Source organism: Glycine soja, chromosome 3, assembly GCF_004193775.1.
Source record: "Glycine soja cultivar W05 chromosome 3, ASM419377v2, whole genome shotgun sequence".
Taxonomy (NCBI): Eukaryota; Viridiplantae; Streptophyta; class Magnoliopsida; order Fabales; family Fabaceae; genus Glycine; species Glycine soja.
Genome location: NC_041004.1, coordinates 30,919,101 through 30,938,891, shown reverse-complemented (window position 1 = coordinate 30,938,891; position 19,791 = coordinate 30,919,101).

Genomic DNA, 19,791 nt, shown 5'->3' with positions numbered 1-19,791 from the left:
AAGATGCTTGTTATCCAATGTTGGTCTCAACAGAAGTTTTTGGGGAGAAGCTATCAATACAGCCTGTTTTCTAATCAATAGAACACCCTCTACTGCTATAGGACTTAAAACTCCTATTGAAATCTAGAATGGCAAAACAGCAAACTACTCAAACCTAAGAGTATTTGGCTGCAATGCTTATTATCATGTCAATGAAGGAAAGTTGGTACCTAGATCAAGAAAGGGTCTATTCATGGGTTATGGTGATGGGGTGAAAGGCTACAGGATCTGGTCACCATCCGAAAAGAAAGTTCTACTCAGCAGAGATGTAATTTTTGATGAATCACATCTGTTTCATCCCAAGCTTGAGGTTCCAATTGCTGGAACACAGAGCTGCCACTCTCCTCAAGAAAAGGATGTAGAATCTACAGCCAAAGACTTAGAAAAATGGGGTCATTCCGAAACATCTCCTGTAGTTCTTCAAGAAGGTGAGAAATTAGAAGATTTCAGTGCAAATGAATCTCATTTGACTGTTGAACCTGATCCTCCACAGCTCAATTCTGGAATCAATCAGAGACCAAAAAGGATCACTAAACCTCCTGAAAGATACGAATTTGAAGACATGGCTGCCTATGCATTACATGCAGTTGAAGAAATAGATTCAAATGAACCAACCACTTACCAAGAAGCTATCAATCATCCTGAAGCTGAAAATTGGTTGTTAGCTATGAAAGAGGAAATGTAATCTTTGTATAAGAATCAGACCTGGAAACTTGTTGAACTACCTAAAGGAAGACATGTGGTAGGTTGCAAGTGGATATTCAAGAGGAAACCTGGTCTTTCCGAAAAGGAAGGGATAAGATACAAGGCTAGGTCTGTTTCCAAGGGATTCAGCCAGAAAGAAGGAGTAGATTTCAACGAAATCTTTTCACCTGTGGTCAGACATACATCCATCAGGGTTATGCTTGCTATAGTGGAAAACCAAGATTTGGAACTTGAACAACTTGATGTCAAAACTGCTTTTCTCCATGGAAGATTGGAAGAAAATATTCTAATGAAACAGCCTGAAGGGTTTGAAGTTCAAGGAAAAGAAAGGTATGTTTGTCAACTGCAGAGGTCCTTGTATGGTTTGAAACAATCTCCAAGGCAATGGTACATGAGGTTTGACAGCTTTATCACTAGCCAAGGATTCAAGAGAAGTCTCTATGATTGCTGTGTTTATCACAACAAGGTGGAGGATGGATCAATGATCTATATTATACTCTATGTAGATGACATGCTTATTGCAGCAGAAAGCATGTGTGATATACAAAATTTGAAGATCCTCCTGAATGGTGAATTTGATATGAAAGATCTAGGGGCTGCAAAGAAAATCTTAGGAATGGAGATCTATAGGGACAGAACTCAGAAAAAGCTATTTTTGTCTCAAAATGACTACATTTAGAAGATACTTGTGAGGTTTGGAATGACTGACTCTAAACCTATCAGCACTCCCCTTTCAGAAAAAGAGAAGTTGTCTGCTGTGATAAAGGTCCAAGCTCAAGCTGATCAGGACTATATGTCAAAGGTTCCATACTCAAGTGTTGTTGGCAGTCTCATGTATGCCATGGTCTGCACCAGACCTGACCTTGCTTATGCTGTTAGCATGGTTAGTAGGTTCTTAAACCAACCTCAGAAGGAACATTGGAAGGCTGTGAAGAGAATTTTCAGATATCTTAAAGGGACTGCAGATGTAGGTTTAATCTATGGATCTCACCCAGATTGCTGCCTCATTGGTTATTCTGATGCAGATTTTGCGACTGATCTGGTCAAGAGAAGGTCATTAACAGGGTATGCTTACACCCTTGGTGACTGCTTGGTGAGCTGGAAGGCAACACTTCAACCTTCTGTTGCCCTCTCAACTACTGAGGCTGAATATATGGTTCTTACTGAAGCTGCAAAGGAAGGAATTTGGCTGAGAGGTCTGATAAATGATCTCGGAATTAATCAAGAATATGCTAACATCTACTGTGACAGCCTTAGTGCTATATGCTTGGCCAAGGATCAGGTTCATCATGATAGAACCAAGCATATAGATGTTAGATATCACTTCATTCGGTCAGAAAGAAGAATCAAAGTTCATAAGATCAGCACTCTGCACAATCCTGCTGATATTTTCACAAAGCCAGTTCCAAAGAGCATGTTTGATCAATGCTTAAGCTTGCTCAATGTTGATTGTTGGGGTTAAGTTCTTGTGTGCTTAGAGGGAGCAGTTTGTGTCCTATATGGATGTTAGTTCAAGGTGGTGAATTGTTGGGTTGTGACCTAAATCCATATGGAAGTTTATTCTGTTATTTTTTCTGTTTTGTCCTCTGCCTATATAAGGCAAAGATGCCCTGTATTTTTCAAAGATAAGCTTCCATTTGTATACTACAACCATAATAAGAAAAGCTCTCTGTTTTCCCTCCGGTGGATGTAGCCTTGATCAAGGTGAACCACGTAAGTCTGTGTGTGTTCTTTCTCTCTTTTCTTCTCTTTCACCTTTGTTGCACAATTCTGTGTGTATGACATTTCTAGTCTGCTGCATTTTCTGCTGCTTTCTTGTTTGTTCTTCATCACTTTTATAACAGTAACTTTGGAATTCAAGTTTTTGTCATCAAGCTAATGACGAGTTAACATAGAAAATCCTCGAAAAGAGAATCACATAGGTAATGACCAAGTTTTGGAGAGGTTCTTAGAAAATGGAATTTGAAAAGTTGAAACTAAAACATAAGTGGTAAACTAAACAGTTAAACTTTGGTTTGTAGCCCAACCCGGCAATACCCAATGTTTATTGAAATAAAGGTACCTTTTCAAGACTTTCTTCTTATCATGATTGAAAAGTTCGGTAACTCAAATAAATACAGACACACTTGAAAGTTGAAATGCATACTGTGGTGGGCCAATCAAAGTAAGGTCGGATTGACTGATACATTGAATGTACATCATTTTCATGTAAATACTTTCGTATAATTTTAAGTGGAAAAAAATATTCATTAGGTAGGTTGATGTACGTTCGTCCATTATGATTGTGAGAGTGAATTGATACTCTTACCGACATATTAGCATATGATATTAATATCGAGTGGCATCTTAGCTGATTATAACTTGGACACGTAGACTTAGAATTCAAATTTATTTCGTCAAGCTCGATCTGATCTGATGACAACTTAGCTTGGAAAATCCTCAATCGCAAAGCTTAAAACAAATTTATAGAGCGTCTTAGCAAAATAAAATTTGAAAAGATGAAACTAAAATATAAGTGGCCCATTGAACAATAAAACTTTAGTTTATATCCCAACATCCAGTGTTCAGTGAAATAAAATCCTTCTTAACACTTGGTTTTTTTTTAGAGAGACGTGAAAAGAAATAAAAGTGTGAGAAATAAAAAAAAAGGAATGAAAGAGAATGAAAAGTAAGATTAGTTGATATGGTAAGTGAGAAAATAAATTTAATATTTAATCAAATTTACATTTTATCCCAACCCAAAAAAAAAAAATATTGTCTTTTCTGATTAGAAAACTTTTTTTTGATCAATTAAAGGCATACCATCTATATGTCATTTGCATATACCGATTATATGTCTTTTTTTTTTTTTTCCTGAATTGAGGAATATAATCGACTATATGTGAAGATGACATAATTGATTATATGCCTAAAGCATAGGTGACCTGTCAACTATTTTAATTTTAAAAAAAGTATCACATAATTACTTATGTGTTTAACATAATCAATTATGTCCCACATATGCAACTTGCTTTCATGAGGGGCTTTGAGGTTAATTTTAGCAACAAGAAAAATTGGCACTTCCAACCTTGCTTTCATTGTTCAATTCTCAACATTTCACTTTCAATTACTTTCACTCGTAACAAATAGCTCCACTTTTATCTTTCAAACCTTTTTCACTGTATTTCACTCTCACCCCTCTTTCATGTACCTTTTCCAAACACAACATAAGACTTGCTTCTTAATTAACATGATTTACAATGTTCGGTATCATTGAAAGTGAGAGATGAAAGTTAGTGCAAGAAGGTGAAAATCACTCTTTTCTATTTTTTTGTTAGGGACAAAAGTTGTAACGAAAGTGATGAAAAAAGTGGGGCCCATACGAGAGAGTTTCATCTCAAAATTGAAGTGAAAGTGCGGGTGAAAGTGCACACAGTATACCCGACTTTTCATGCTTATGTAATTGTTCCTATTTTATATCCTACCCTACATCATATCAGTGTGCAAAGTTGGATTTTTTCATAATCGATTATGCAACTGACAGATCTTGTTTATAAAAGAAATAGCACAAGACATATAGCTGATTATACCTTCAGAGGCAAATCCACGTTTAGGTGTATAGGAGTAATTGTCTCAACAAGAAAGCAAGTTGCCCCCAATAAGAAAATATTCTTTAAATGAATGTAATTTTTTTTAAAAAAAGAAAAATAAAAGAGAATAAATTGGAATTATTTTTTACCATTTTATCTTTTTATTTTTTTATAGTACTAACACTGAAAAAAATATAGAATGTTTTTAAAATATAAAAATGCATAGAGAGAAATTATAATTTGTAAAAATACAGGGATTTTAGATTTTTTTATGACATTATATATTTTATAAAAGCTTTGAAATACTGTTTTGAGCAAATGGGTAATTAAGACTCTAAATTGTTTTATTATTGTTATTTTAGTTCCTAAAATTAAGAAAAACGCAAATAAAGTACATGAAATATTTTAGATCTTTAACTCCCTGAAATTAAGTCTTTTGGCTTATTTTTGTCCCACAACTTATATTATTATTGTTATTATTATCAATTAACTACCTTTAACGAGAAAAAATTCTCTGGCTAATATGTATTTTTCTTGTAGTGTAAGGACCAAATGAAAAAAGGAGATTAATTTTAAAGACATATGAAATTCTAAAAAAAAATAGCAATTTATTTGATTTTTCTCTAATTTTAGGGACTAAAATAAATGTGAGATGCAAATTCTGAACTAAATTGAATATTTACTCTATATATATATATATATATATATATATATATATATATATTATAAATTATCTTTTGTCCCAGTAATTTTTTTTATCTGACACTATATATGCCTGTTAATTATTTTTTTTTTAAAAAAAACCTTTCATAGCATAAGAAAACACATCAACGTAGGAGCACAATAAAAAATATATAAATGCTTAAATTTTGTATTTTGATTTTCTTACCTATCACATTAATTTAATTCAAATATTTCATCTCTATCAAACAACATTTTTCACACTCTTTCATTAATTTTTATTTCTCACACTTTCATATCTTTTTATTCCTCAACCAAAAACAATGTTAGTTCTGATGGAAAACGACTGACTTGGATATGTTTTGAATTTGTGAAAGAAGGTAGTCAATACAAAGCAATGGTGAAAAGTGTACTTCCTTTTATCGACACGACATCCATGTCAAATCCTCATCCACATGTTATGTAAATGGAGCAAGTCTATATAGTCCATTTGTCGTATCACTATTGCCATTGATGGGGCGTTCATAATTGAATTACACCAATAAAACATATTTTTATTTTAAGAAAAAGAACTAGCCCAACATCCATCTATGACGTAATATATATATATATATATAAAGCTTGTTTGGATACAAAGTTTTAAGGGCTTCTAAGACTTCTTTAATGATAAAAATTATATATTTTCAATAGAAAAATTCTTAAAAATACTTCTAACTTTTATCCAAAAATTCATAATCAATATAGTTTTAGGTTTTATTTTATGTGATAGTGTTTTTTACATCGAAGCAGAGGTTTTATTACTCCCAAATCCCAATCCTTACGTCCTTGGCGCCTTTAATAAAATGCCCATTAAAATACGTAATCCATTTTGCAACGAACTAACGTTTTAACTCTGAGCGAGTGGAAAAGTCTTGATCCTTGAAAGGGAAACAAGGCTTTCTCGACAGATAACACTACTAAAAAAATCACTTTTTACGACGCATGTTCTATGACGGTTATTTAGAGAACCGATTTAGAAAGTGGTGCGGTGACATTTTTGTAATTGTAAAAAATTATATTTTACGACGCACATTCTAAGACGGTTATTAAAAACCGCCTTAGAATATTATATGTAATAAAATTTGCGACGGGTTTTAGTTAAAGAACGTCATAATTAGGGGAAAAAAACAAAAGCGCGAATAGCCTTTGAACCTCCCACCTTGCATTGAAGCAACTAGCTAGCCTCTTCGTTGTTGTTACAATTGAACCCTAGCCTCTCATCGTTACTCTTTATCGTAATTGAGTGAAAACTTAGACATTTCAAACCTCGTAACCCCTCTTCGTTACAATTTGAACCCTAGCCCCTCTTCATCGTAATTGAGTTAACACTTAGATATTTCAAACCTCGTAGCCCAACTTCATTGCTCTTCCATTCAACCCGACGACATGGAGGACTCTTCCTGGCTTGAAGTTCACTTGAATCAAAGAGTGGTAGTTCGTGAAGAGCAGGGCTTTGTCCATGGTACGTTAGTCACTTACTTACTTAGGTAGGTTAAGCTTCGTGTAGTGTTGAAGAGATGTCACGAATACGATTTAAGCTTGTTTTACTGCTGATGTATGGTAATGGTCGTTGCAGGGAAGACGCAGGTAATCAATGAGTTCTTTGTGACCAACAGCTGCTACATTGTTGACTTGGCTGCAAACGGGTCAGTGGCTATTTCTTAATTTTATAAATATCAATATTTAAAAACATTAAAGTAGGGTTTCAATTGAAAGAAAAAATGAATGTACAAAATTGGTTAGATGTATAGTTCGTAAGGGAAATTTGTTGTTATCTTTTAAGAATTAGACCTTGGAACAACCTAAGTTGGTATGAAACCCATTCAATATAGATTTTGGATGCACCTTCTGCTTAAATTTCATTGCCTCTTCCTTCGCAGGGTTGCACCCAGCACTGAAGCTAGTGTGGGCCCTTTGTCATGGATTGGCATTTGTGAAACTAATTCAGCATTTCCTCAGAACTTTTCCCTCATGTGCTTCCATTGGTATTTCTATTTTATACTTGTGGTATTAGTCATCTATTCTTCTTGGTGTTTGGGATTTACTTTTGTCACAACTGATATAGGACTAAAAGTTTCATAAAAAAGAGGAAGAAATGCTTGGAATTGATCTCTTTTTATAGTTCATGGATTCCTTCACTTAACTATGGAAGATGAATGCACTTTCTATTTTGCTTAATTTGATCAGCTTGACTTGTCATATCAATTGAAATTGGTTCATCTGCTCTTTTAATAATCCTATTTTTGCCTCTGATACCAGGCGAAACATTTTTGGTGACTTCCGGTATTGTTCTCTATTTTGGTGACATGTTGTTGGTTACTATTAAAAAGGTCAGGGCTTCTTAACATGATATTGTTCCCAAATGACCTACGTATATGGATGTATGTGCATAATAATTGGTGATTACACTGTTTGAACAACTACAAGGACTATTGATGTCATCAGAGTTAGTTACTACAGAATATGAAATAAGTAGAAGTGAGATAAGCATTATAATTCAGGTATTTGTCCATAAGTTACGAATTTATTATTAATGGTATAGCTAGATCAATTAAAGTTGTCTACTTTTATTATTGTAGGGGCTTGTGCTTGGTCTTCTGCTATATCCAATAGCTTTGAAATATATTCTCCAAATATGAGAGTGGTTTATAAATACAACTTCTGCTGAAGCAAAAAGATACTGTGAGATTGGGAGATCTCTTATGTTTGTTGCTTCCCTTGGAATTGTCCTGATTTTGATTGTACCATCATGGATGCAATTGGTGCATGAGTTTTGAATGCATCCTTTTTTCTGGTATCTCATCAATATCTGATATAGGTGGATTATTTTGTTTGTTGTCTGTTACTGATGTTTTCAGATGTGATATGATATAACATGGAAGTGATAATAATAGGACACTTGGAAAGTAGTTTTGTTAATGCTATAAATTGAGTAGGATATAGTTTGTTATGCTGGCTGTTGTGATGCATGCTTACCTGTTAGGTGATAAGGCAATCTAAGCTGCTAATTCCACTAGAAACTATGGAATGAAGAATGTTGTGATAGTATTCGATTCCTCTGCATCCACACTCATTTGTAGAGTTAAGCTTAAGCACATATATTTCAACCTTATATTGATTATGGTTTTTATTTTTATATGAATGTGCTCATCTTAAAAAATCCGAATGCAATTCTCCAAAAAAATTGGTTTGATATAAAAGCAGCCTAAATTTATGCTCTCCTATATAATGAATCCACATCAGATTGTATGGAGAGAAATTAGTGATAGTGTAAATAAAATTAATCTAATTCAACTAGATTCCAAGCACTTCAGAAGTTGAGGCTTGTTAAAATACAATTATGACTATGATGGTAGTTTCAGGTTCAAATTATTTTGTGTCAAACAGTTGTTCTTCACTTTATTATGATACCTGCTATTTTGTTAGATTACTATATTTTCACTTTTGAAGCATTTCATTGCAGGGTGCTTTCCTTTGTTTTCTCGGAGCCATCCAAATTTGGGTGGGTCCAGTGATATTTATGTGCAATTGTCCCTGTTTTGATAAGAAAAAAAAAGGGGAAAGGGGTAAGAATATGTAATTAGGATACATTATGCAAGAAAAAATTTTCTTAAAATGTCATGAACATTAGTGTTTTGGATTTCATGAAAATTTGTTGCATCATTTATAAATTATGACTAAATGTGACTTAAGAATTGCAACAAAAGATAGATAGACATTTCTTGATTGCTTTTATATTAACATTGTTTGACAATTGACCTAGGTATGGAGAATCTGGCCTTTGGGACACCTAATAAATCAATTTATGAATGCATTCACTTTTTTTCTTTTCTTTTTTATTCCATGTCTCCCTAATCATGTTATATTTTCTAGTGCATGTTTGCTTCTATGTTTAACAAAATTGGATATGCGTCCTGGCTGAAGCAACAAATAGTTAGTTTCTTATGCATTTACCCTTGTTAGACGCACACATTGAATGTGCAAACAAACACGTGCTTAACTTAACGTTCAATTATGATAGTTACGTAGGTCAGTGAAGCCGAATGCAAGCAAACATTCCTATTTATGTAATGTAAATGCTTGTTTTTCCTCCTTGTATGTAAGCATTGCAGACAATATGCACTAATTGGAATATCCATGGCTACATGATAGTGGCCATCAGCTTGATGCAACTCATAAAATTGAACGCAGGACACTTACGTCTCTTCATTTGACTTGTTCATTCCTTTTGTACTAGTATTTGTCTCACAAAACACCTAAGTATTGATTTTTTTTTGTTTTACTTATGAGTTGATAGGTGGAAGTGCCAAATGATAGAAGCATTGGAAAATTATGTGATTATACTGCCAGAAACCCTTTATGCATCCCAAAGGTATGGAATCTTTAAACAAAAAGCTCAAATAAGTTTTGATGTATTGTATTTTGTTAATTATATTATGTACTGATTCTTGTAAATGTTCACTTTTATGAAGTTCTACAAAATGAAATGTATAATATCTTGTATCATATGGTAATTTACAAGAAAGAAATAAAAGCCAATTATAGAACACGATGGGTAAGGATCTTTGGAGTTTGGACAACAAAAAAAGAAAAGGAGAAGGAGAGGTTAAACATTCAGCTCAATATAGCTCTTCATTCCCTTTGCATATCTGACACTTAAAACTTCATAAAAGACTTGTGTGCTTAAATGCACACAAAACTATCCTATCTCAAAGAAGATTCACCAGCTTCAACTGCTGATTGAAAATTCTAGGATCTTGTTCTATCTAAATGCATCAAATGCTTGCAAAAGGAGCAGAAGTATGCAACACATTGAATTTTTTTTTCTATTAGCCAATGTTAGTTGTTAGTAGGGGGATTCGAGCACAGCCTCCGCCCCCCCCTCCCTTCTCCCTTTACCACCAAAGCAACTTTATAACCCCTTTCTCCTTTCTCCTCTCTAAGGCTTTGTAACTGGGAGGAGAAAAAGGTTTAAGTGCACTATATACCAAACAACTTATCCACATTTTCAAATTCTTGTAACACATAATGACAAAGACATTTGGAGAAAAGGTCATATGTGGTCTACACAACTGCATAAGATTATTAGTACAAATCCTACTAGTTTTGCTTCCCAAACAAAAATCTCAATTATGGAGGTGGCTTTAAACTTCCAAAAAGTTGTAGTGAGGGATTGCAGATGCTATGAAGGAAAACAAATTTATGATTGAAAAATATCACAGATTCTAAGTTCCATGTTTGCACATCAAGTGTACCATGGAGATCAAATCAGAAGTTTCTTGGTCATTAAGATTTTCCCATTGAAGAGTACAGACTTATGTTAATCATAATGCCCTTCTCTCATTCCCACTAAAAAATATTATCCTTGTCATCAACTGTACAATTCTCTTAGGTTTGACATAGTATTCATGTACCTCAACCTGCATCAATGTTCCTTCTTACTATGGGTTTGACTTTTTAAATTTTAATAATAATCTCTAATATATTTAGTCATCAAATATTTTCCTCTTCTGTCTGAACCATCAAATTAGAAAAAAGGACCTTTAGGGTAAATAGGGAAAGTTATTTTTGTATCCTTTCTTTTTCATCTATAGCCTTCTTTGATTTCTTTAAATAATGATTTTCATATTCCCACTAAAAAATATTATCCTTGTCATCAACTGTACAATTCTCTTAGGTTCAATATCTGTTGTTTTCATATGAATGATGATTTGTTGGAAATGTGATAACTTGCACAAAAAGGCTTACTCTTTTATTATGAATGATTTGGACTAAGATAGTTATTGCTTCCTGGTGTCCTGAGCTCTCCATAGTGATAATATTAGTTCTTAAGTTTACCATCTATGGTTGATTTGGGGATCATCTAAGTGAATGATCCATTAGTGTTGTGGGATTCATGCACAGTGGAGCTAGGGCAATGCTAACAAATTTGCTACTTTTATTTTTGTATAGTAATTTTTTTGGCACTTGGTTGTAAGCTTCAGTTTCATGTGTTATGATTTTGAAAATTTTCATTCCTTTTTTTATCTGGTGTTTTATTTTTTTTTAATATGCCATATCCTTGTTTTTTGGTTCATGCAGGTTACATGATCTCCAGCTTGAAGCAGTTGGCGTTACTGAAATATATATTTCAATGATTTTGTATTTTAAGAAAAACCTTTAGCCTGGATATGTCTCTTATGGGTTTATAATTGTGGCGAAATGGTTTTTCATTCCAAATATATAAGAACATGGAGGAGACACGAGAAGATGCAGGGCCAGCAGAGCAAGGGCCATCTAATGTGTCGTGGTGGCCTTCAGATTTTGTTGAAAAATTTGGATTTGTTTCTTTGGGTTCTTAGGATGAGACCTTAAGTAATAAGGAGTCTCCTCAACATTTTGACAAAGATGTTTTGTCTTCTCAAAAAGCATCACAAAAACTCTAGCGCACTGGAGTGCTTTCAGAACCAATACCAAATGGTTTCTATTCAGTCATTCCGGTGAGGATTAATTTATAAATTACCTTCTTAGTACTGCAGATGTCTATTTGCTCATCCTAGAGTTGCTAGTAATATTTTCTTGTCAATCTCTCTCTTAAAAGCTTTATCAGATGGAGTGCAAGTTCAAAAAATGATTTTATATAACATTTACTTTTAACCAAAAATGAAAGAAGGTTTGTGCCTATGATTGTGGGTGAGAGAAAGGATAACTAAACATTTTAAATGTGGTGATTACAGAGAACCAAAGATGTCTCTTTAGCTTCTGCAAAGTAGTTGGTGTATATAATGTCATTAATGAAATTTAGTTTTGCCTAGAGAGGGAAATTCAGTACAGTCTGGAATTTGACATTGGCAAAAATAAATATATATTTTATGTATTTTATTTGCAAGTGTTATTCTGTAAATTTTCAGATTGTAATCAGATGAAATTTCTTGCTTGGAGCTGATCCTATTTCATCATGTTCTATTAAATATATGTGGTTTTTCAAGTTCGTATGATTACTTAGCAGATAGAGTTTTAATATGTGTTTCAAAAACCTCCGCTCATTCATGGATTGTGACATGTATTGCTGTTTGAGTTTGTTGTGGTATCCTGGTTCTTGATGTGTAACTAAAATGATTTTTCTAACTCACTGCATTTTCATTAGTTAATTTGATAACATGCAGGAGACAAGACTCAAGGAACTTTTTGATAGTATTCCTACCTTGGACGAGCTTCATGCTCTGGGTGGAGAGGGTTTTAAGGCTAATATCATTCTTGTGGATTCAAAGAAAGATAAAAAGCTATCCATGTTAAAGAAATTAATTATGGCATTAGTTAGAGGATTAAACTCTAATCCAACTACCATAATTTAGAAGATAGCTGGATTAGTATGTATTTGACCACATCTTACTTTGCGGTCGTTTTTTATGTATAAGGATATCCTAGTATATTATTGTTGCTTTACTGTCATAATTGGAACCTGGAAGTTAATTTTTTCCTTCTACAAAAATGTATTTTACAATTTTGATGCATATTGTTTCGAAACAATTTTCAACATGAAAATTTCCAAAATAGAAATAGTATAAACTTTTCAAGAAAAATGTTTTATTTTAAACTTGTTTGGGTGGCTGTGTTAATATGTTTGGCTTTCTGATGTTAGTCATGGTCAGCTACAACTTTGTTTGGAAGAAATCATTTCATTATAATTATTATTTACAAGTTTGTTGGTGGGCTTTATGGGAATTAGATAAATTATGTGTGGGAACTTTGTTAGAGTGTCACATAGTGAACCCAACATTGCCATTGCATTTGGTCGGCATAGTCGAAGAAAGGTCATTGTTGAACAGAGGACAACTAGTTCAAGGTGGGTATGCATAAGTTTGGTTTAGGTTCCAAACACATGATCCATATAATATATGATCTTGGTTTTTGTTACTTTATTGATCATGGTGCTTAGAAACTTTTCTCTGTTTGATTTGTTTGATAAAACCTTTCATTTATCTTTGATGGCAATATGAGTCTTTTTTTAATCCTGGTTTGCTCTTGTTCTCTTGGTCTCTGTCAGTATGTGATGGTTTAGAGTCTTGATGGGCTAGAGCCTAGGGTGTGACACTACAAGGCATATTTGTAGACATTGTTGGCAAGAACAAGCATGGAATGTTGTACAAAGTTGTCTGGTACCCAATCTAATAGGATAGAATAGATTTGCTTATTACTCCCAAATATGTAATGTTTGTTTCTCATGTTATAGATTTTCACAAAAGTAATGGTCATGGTATGTGAAATTCACTATTACTTTATCATAGTTTTCATCTTTACCATTACTTGGAATTGACATCGGTTGCATTTTTACACTACACAATGATTCTTGGAAGCAACATAGGTTAATTTACTTGACACATTTAATTATTGATCACACAACATTCTTTGTCTGGTTTCGGATTGAGAAATTCAGTAGTAGTATATCATAGTGGATAAGAAGAAGATCAAGAACAAGAATCATATTGGGAGAAAGTGATAATAAATTGCACATGGTTATTTGTGATAAAGACATTTTATTGTCATTAGTATAGACAATTTAGAGGTAGAATTACTTATTATTGAGAGATTTCATGGCTTCAGAAGGTTGATGTTTGGTCTCTATAGTCTTCATAGAGTATTTGGACTTATAAAAGTTATGCATTTATAACTAACGGCATTGATGTTTTGGGTGTGGCACAAGATAACAGCCCTAGTTTCATGCATGCACTAGCTCTGCATGACAATGATTGGAGCAAAAATATTGTCAGAATTGCAGTGATGAAACTGATAATGAAATTTCACTTTTCCTGATAGAATAGAATAACTTTTACTTGCTAACTTTAGTGGAGATTTTCCATTAATATTTTTTGTTAGTACTTTGGACATGCCAAGTCTGTCTTTCAAATTGGCCTATGTATGTTATAGGGGATTACATGTTTTTGTAAGTATATTGTGTCATTAGTTGTTATCTACAATATTTATTTATTTGTTTTTGAGTTCTCCCTACATTCTGAATGAAGAGCACTTGCTATTTTTTTTTTTTTACCCAAGCTTGTGTTGTCCTGTCTTGTTTTTAACTTTTATTATTATTATTATGAAACAACTTATTGGTATATGTACCTGACTTTTATAGATTTTTAGATTTAATGATGTTGATGATAACTAATATTTATATGATGATATACGTATAGGCTTAAATATCTTTTTAGTTTCTCAAATTTGAGTCAAGTTTATTTTTGGTCCTCCAAATTAAATTGATATTTTTAGTCCTATAATTTGGAAATAGCTCACTTTTGCTCCCTAATTTGTGATCATTTTAGTCCCTGATAAGGACCAAAAAATCACTTTTAAATTTGAGGGACCAAAAAGATATTTAAGCCTATATACATACACACACAACAATGTTGTAGCAGAAATTTGAACCAGTAAAGTTGAAACACAATTCGGTCGGTTGAAAGCAAAAATAGTGTGAGACATGTGGAGACATACTGTACTTAAGGATTTATTTGTGGCGTAGCACAAAAATTCTCCAAGATTTAGCCAAAGAAGATAGAGTAGAGCTTTACTGGTTCCACATTTCTGTTACAACGTTGTTGCTGGTTCAAATTTTCCAATAATCTTAAGGATTTATATATATCTTCTTCGTAAGAATCATAATCACATATATACAAAGATCCATTCACAATAAAGCCTAACACTTATAACCAACACTCCTCTAGTCCTCTATACTCATCCTATCTCAACTGAATTAGTCCACCAAAATTTAGTTCCTAGATCAATCTAATAAAACCATGAAAGAACACCAAATCTGAATCTTTCTCGCCATTAAACTCAAGGCATTTTATCTACATGTTAAGCATTTTATCTACACCAAACCTGAATCTGAATCTACATGTTAAGCATTTTATCTAATAAATTATCACATCACCAAACATATAATCAAACTCAAGGCATAACACACTTGGCATTCTCTATTTTTTTAAACTTTTAATCAAGATTCATGACTATCATTAGCTATCTCCTCGTAATATTAGGCTTCTCTCTCATTTGATACTATATAAGATCAAACTTATATCTACTATTGTACTGCCTCAAAAGAAAATAAGAAGTATTGTTTAATCACCAACTCAAGTATGAGGGGACAAAAGATGTGAGGAAACTGATAACCAATATCTCCAAATTTTAGAGTAAAGGAAAAAGACCTTTAGAGTAAATAGGGAAAGTTTTTTTTATCTTTTTGACTTTTTAAATTTTAATAATAATCTTTAATATATTTAGTCATCAAATATTTGCCTCTTCCGTCTGAACCATCAAATTTTAAAAAAAAAAGACCTTCAGGGTAAATAGGGAAAGTTTTTTTTGTATCCTTTCTTTTTCATCTATACCCTTCTTTGATTTCTTTAAATAATGATTTTCATATCATTTTGAGTAACTAGAATATAAATTATAGTGATTATTTTAAGAAAAATTTCAATTCTAAATGCTTAAAGGGTGTTGCCATGCTCACTAAAGTTATATAATTGATCAGTTTGTGCAAGCCCTTGAGCAAAGGTAATCACTTCAACCAAAATAGTCATGTGCATTTACAAGAAATTTCTGTTTTCTTGTAAAGAACAAATGTGAGTTCATATTTATCTTATCTTTAAGCTTGTATACATATATGGGTTTATACATGTCTGTTGGAATATCTTAGATATTTATATTTCTCTGACAATTGTAATGCGATGATGATTTTTCACATTATACTTGTGAATGTATTATGGAATGTTTACATTTTTGGTCTGACCTAAAGTTTTAAATTGTTCTTGCTAAGATATAGTATTTCAGTCTGTGTTGTTCTGGGATCGTACTGCTAAAATTGATAAATGTTTAAGGTACCATCTTCCTTTTTAATGAATGAAATTTCTTTTCCTTTTAAATAATTTTCCAAAATTAATTTTCCTTTGCATAATTATTTTCATGAGGTACTAGTTCGGAGGTTTCAACTTGCTTTTTCTTTATGGAATATTTCTCTTAAAGAAGGTGAGCCATCGGCCACAGTTAAATTATTTGTCTCTAGCATGAGAAATGGAAGCAATGGTAGAAAGACGAGACATTCCGGCAAGACTTTAACAGCAACTTCCCATATCCAGGAAGATGAACTATCAGGTCCTAGATGATAACATTCTAAGGACAAGTAATAATGTGGGAAGGAATTGCTTCTGAATACATCAATGTATTAAGGTATTGATTAACAACAACTTTTCCATATTTCAATTGTTATACTTGACCTTTGTTATGCCATGATGATAGGGAAAAAAACCTGTAGTTTATGTTATCCACAAGCTATGAAACTATCTTTAATATAATTCAAACCAATATGAAGGTGTGACTCAACTCAAGAACCATAACTTTATTGCCTGTGTTATGTATAGAGTTGGTTTCCATTGGTTATATTTGCATGAAATCTTTGACAATGCTGTGAGTTTTATGCTCTAGGTTTCCATGTTTAGTGCATAGCTTCTCATATGTTCTGATATCTGTTGTTTCTGTCAAAATGTTCCCATGCTAGCTACCCATGTTCAAACTTTGTTTTCATTAGGAAATTTCATGCTACATTCTTTTGATTTTGGATTAGGGGTGCTTTCTATTTCCCATGTTATGTTCCATGGCACACATTCTCTTATTATTTGATGTGGTCATTTCCAGTCTTCATAGACTAGTCTTCAAGGAAGGGATCATATACAATTCATTTTGCCAGAAAGGACGGAATGAAAATGGGTGCATGTCTTTTTTATGACAAGTATAGTGTATGGAATTTATTTTTTATGCATTCACGAAACCATGAATGAAATTGATGACTATTGTTGTATGTTCTAAACTTCTAATAGTGATTTCTACAGTGGTGTCCTTATAGATTGTGTATCTGGAAAGACATGTTGTAACATCCCATTTTTTTCATAAATAAATTTAAAAAAATTTTCAGTAAAAAAAATAAAAATAAATAAATAGAGTAAACAATAGGTCGTAAATGCCCCTAGCTATAAATAGCAACAAGCTAGGTTTTTCAGACTGACTCCTCAGCTTCCTCTGCCTCTCATTTTCATTTTTCCCCTACTCTTCTCAAAACCCTTTCTTTTTCCCGCAGCTCACTAAATCTGTCTCAGAAAAATGACGATCTCAGAATCATTCACCGTTGGATCGTCGTGAAATTTAAGCACCAGGTTCACAACTGATTTCCTAGCATTCTCACCGTTGGGAATTTCAACATCATGTCTGAGCTTATAGGAAAACCATTCACATTGTAGCCTTTTAATTTCCCGCAGAAACCTAAAACTGTCTCGGTAAAACTATGATCCGGTTTCGTTAACCGTTGGATTTTTATGAAATTTGGATATGTTGTTCGAAATTCAATTGCGCACACTTCCACCGTTGGGGTTTGTAACAGAATATTCGTGGAGGGATAAAAATGAATCGCATGAAGACAGTACAAGTGGAGGTTTCAATCTCTTCTCCGTCTCTTTGACGTTTGGGAATTCTATCGGAGCAGTCGGAGGAATAACTGAAGGAATCTCAGGGAACCGGTAGAGATACTGCTATCGCTGGCTGAAGACATGTGAGTCCGCTGGTGTTTTTGCAATTTTCATTTTATCTTTATAATTATTACAGTGAATTATATATGTTTGACAGACCAATTGTTGTGAAATTGATATGCTATTGTGTTGAGCGTGAACCCTATAAATCGAACATTTTTCTAATTAATATGAATTGATGAAATAAAGTAAGGAAAAATTCAGAGAGAGATATTGATTTTGTATTTTCTCTTTTCCTTGCTTTTTTAGGTTTTTATATATAATTTTAAAAAATTAATATCATAATTGAAATTGACCAAAGTGTTCATATAATCATTTAGAATTTGTGCATTGAAAGCTTACTTTGATATTTGTGATTCAATATGATGTATGTTAGCTTATATATATAGAGGTAGTTATTTATATTAATAATTTATGTAAATAATATTGTAGAGTGTTATAGTATGATTCCAAAAATTATTAAGTGTTGGAGTTTGAGAATATTATGGTTAAATTTGATGAACATGTATGTGTTGTACCTTATGAATATCATTAGGAATGTTATGAGATGGTTGATGTGATGTTAAGAGATGTTAAAGTGTGGACATGATATTCGGTTGTAAATAAGTGGATGTGTTTAACACTTGATGTTACATTAATTATATTGGGAGCTATGAATTATACAATAACCCGACCAGTGTTTATGCGCAGTGTTAAAGAGAAAGTGTAAGTTCCTAGTTAGGAACCAGTGTTAAATTGTAGCGCAATTGTGTTAAACATGTTTGAAACATGAGTGTGAGGTCGTGGTATTGTATAATTAATGAGCAGTGTTTATAAATGAAATATGTGATGAATTATGGAATAATATGTTGCCTTGAGATTATAATATTGTTATTGAGATTGAGTAAAAGTGTAAAGTAGAACATGTGTTGAATTGTGAGATACGTGAAAACATGTGATGGTGAATTGTGACATTATGAGATGTGAAATTGTGAAAGAGTTTGGGTTGTGAATAAGTGTGCGATTAACTCTTGATGTGACATTATTTGTGTTGTAAGCTGTGAATTGTACAATAACCCGACCAGTGTTATCTTGAGAAAAGTGTAAATGCGCAGTGTTAAAGAGAAAGTGTAGGTTTCCTATTTAGGAACCAGTGTTAAATTGTAGCGTAATATGTTGTACGTGTTTAACACACGAGTGTGAGGTCATGGGTATTGTATAATTTACGAGCAGTGTCTGTGTGCTAAAATGATTTTAGGGGTTGGACCTGAATCAAGAGGGAGAGACCCTGACGAACTCTTCGGAGTGTAGGCCTTGGGGGTCACCGGGTTTGAGTACTCCTTTAAACCTGCTGATCCCATATGGTTGGAGCATTCTCGCAAAACATCGTGACCCTAACTGGTCTCCCTATGATCTTACTTAGTGAGAGTGACCTAACAAACCCATTGTGTGGTGTGTCTTGTTATGTACTCCTAAGCGCCCCAGGGTGGTTTTTCACTAACATGGTACCACATTGCATATAGGCTTGAGTCTTAGCATAACTATCTCATACGCTTGCTAATTGTTTATTATGAAATTGATGTGTTATTATGTCTTTATCAGAGTGTGTGATTCTTGTGTAATGTGATTGATGATTGAAAAGTGAACTTTGAATGACAAAGTGGTGGAATTACGTGTAACTAAGTTTTATTTGGTTTATATGATATGTATATCTAGTTGCTTTGTTTCTCTATTAGTTAGGAATGTGATAACTCACTCCCCGTGTGTTGTTTGTGTTTGGATCCTGTGATGATTTTGAACTTTGTGTTCGGGGGAGCAGATGACTAGGTGAATTGCTTTAAGGAATCATGTGCTGAAGGACGTCGGGACACAACGCTCTGATAGGATGTGACATTGGGGTATAGGGTTTTATAGATGACCTTGTTTGAGCCGAAATGAATTTATTATTTATTTAAAAAAGTTTTATGATGATGTTAGAAAGGTGAATGTGAGCCTGCTACCCTCTTGAAAGGCTTGTATTTAAATATGTTTTAAAAACTTGAATTAAGTTTAATTTTTTTAATTATTTCTTTTATTATTAGTACATATATGTGTGGGGTAGAGGGTGTCACACATGTACCCATTTTCTTATTTATATTTTTTTTTAATATTTGAGTGCATAACATAAAGGAAAAAAGTAGGGATTAATAATTAATATTAACATAGTTCATATAAAATTGCTTTCT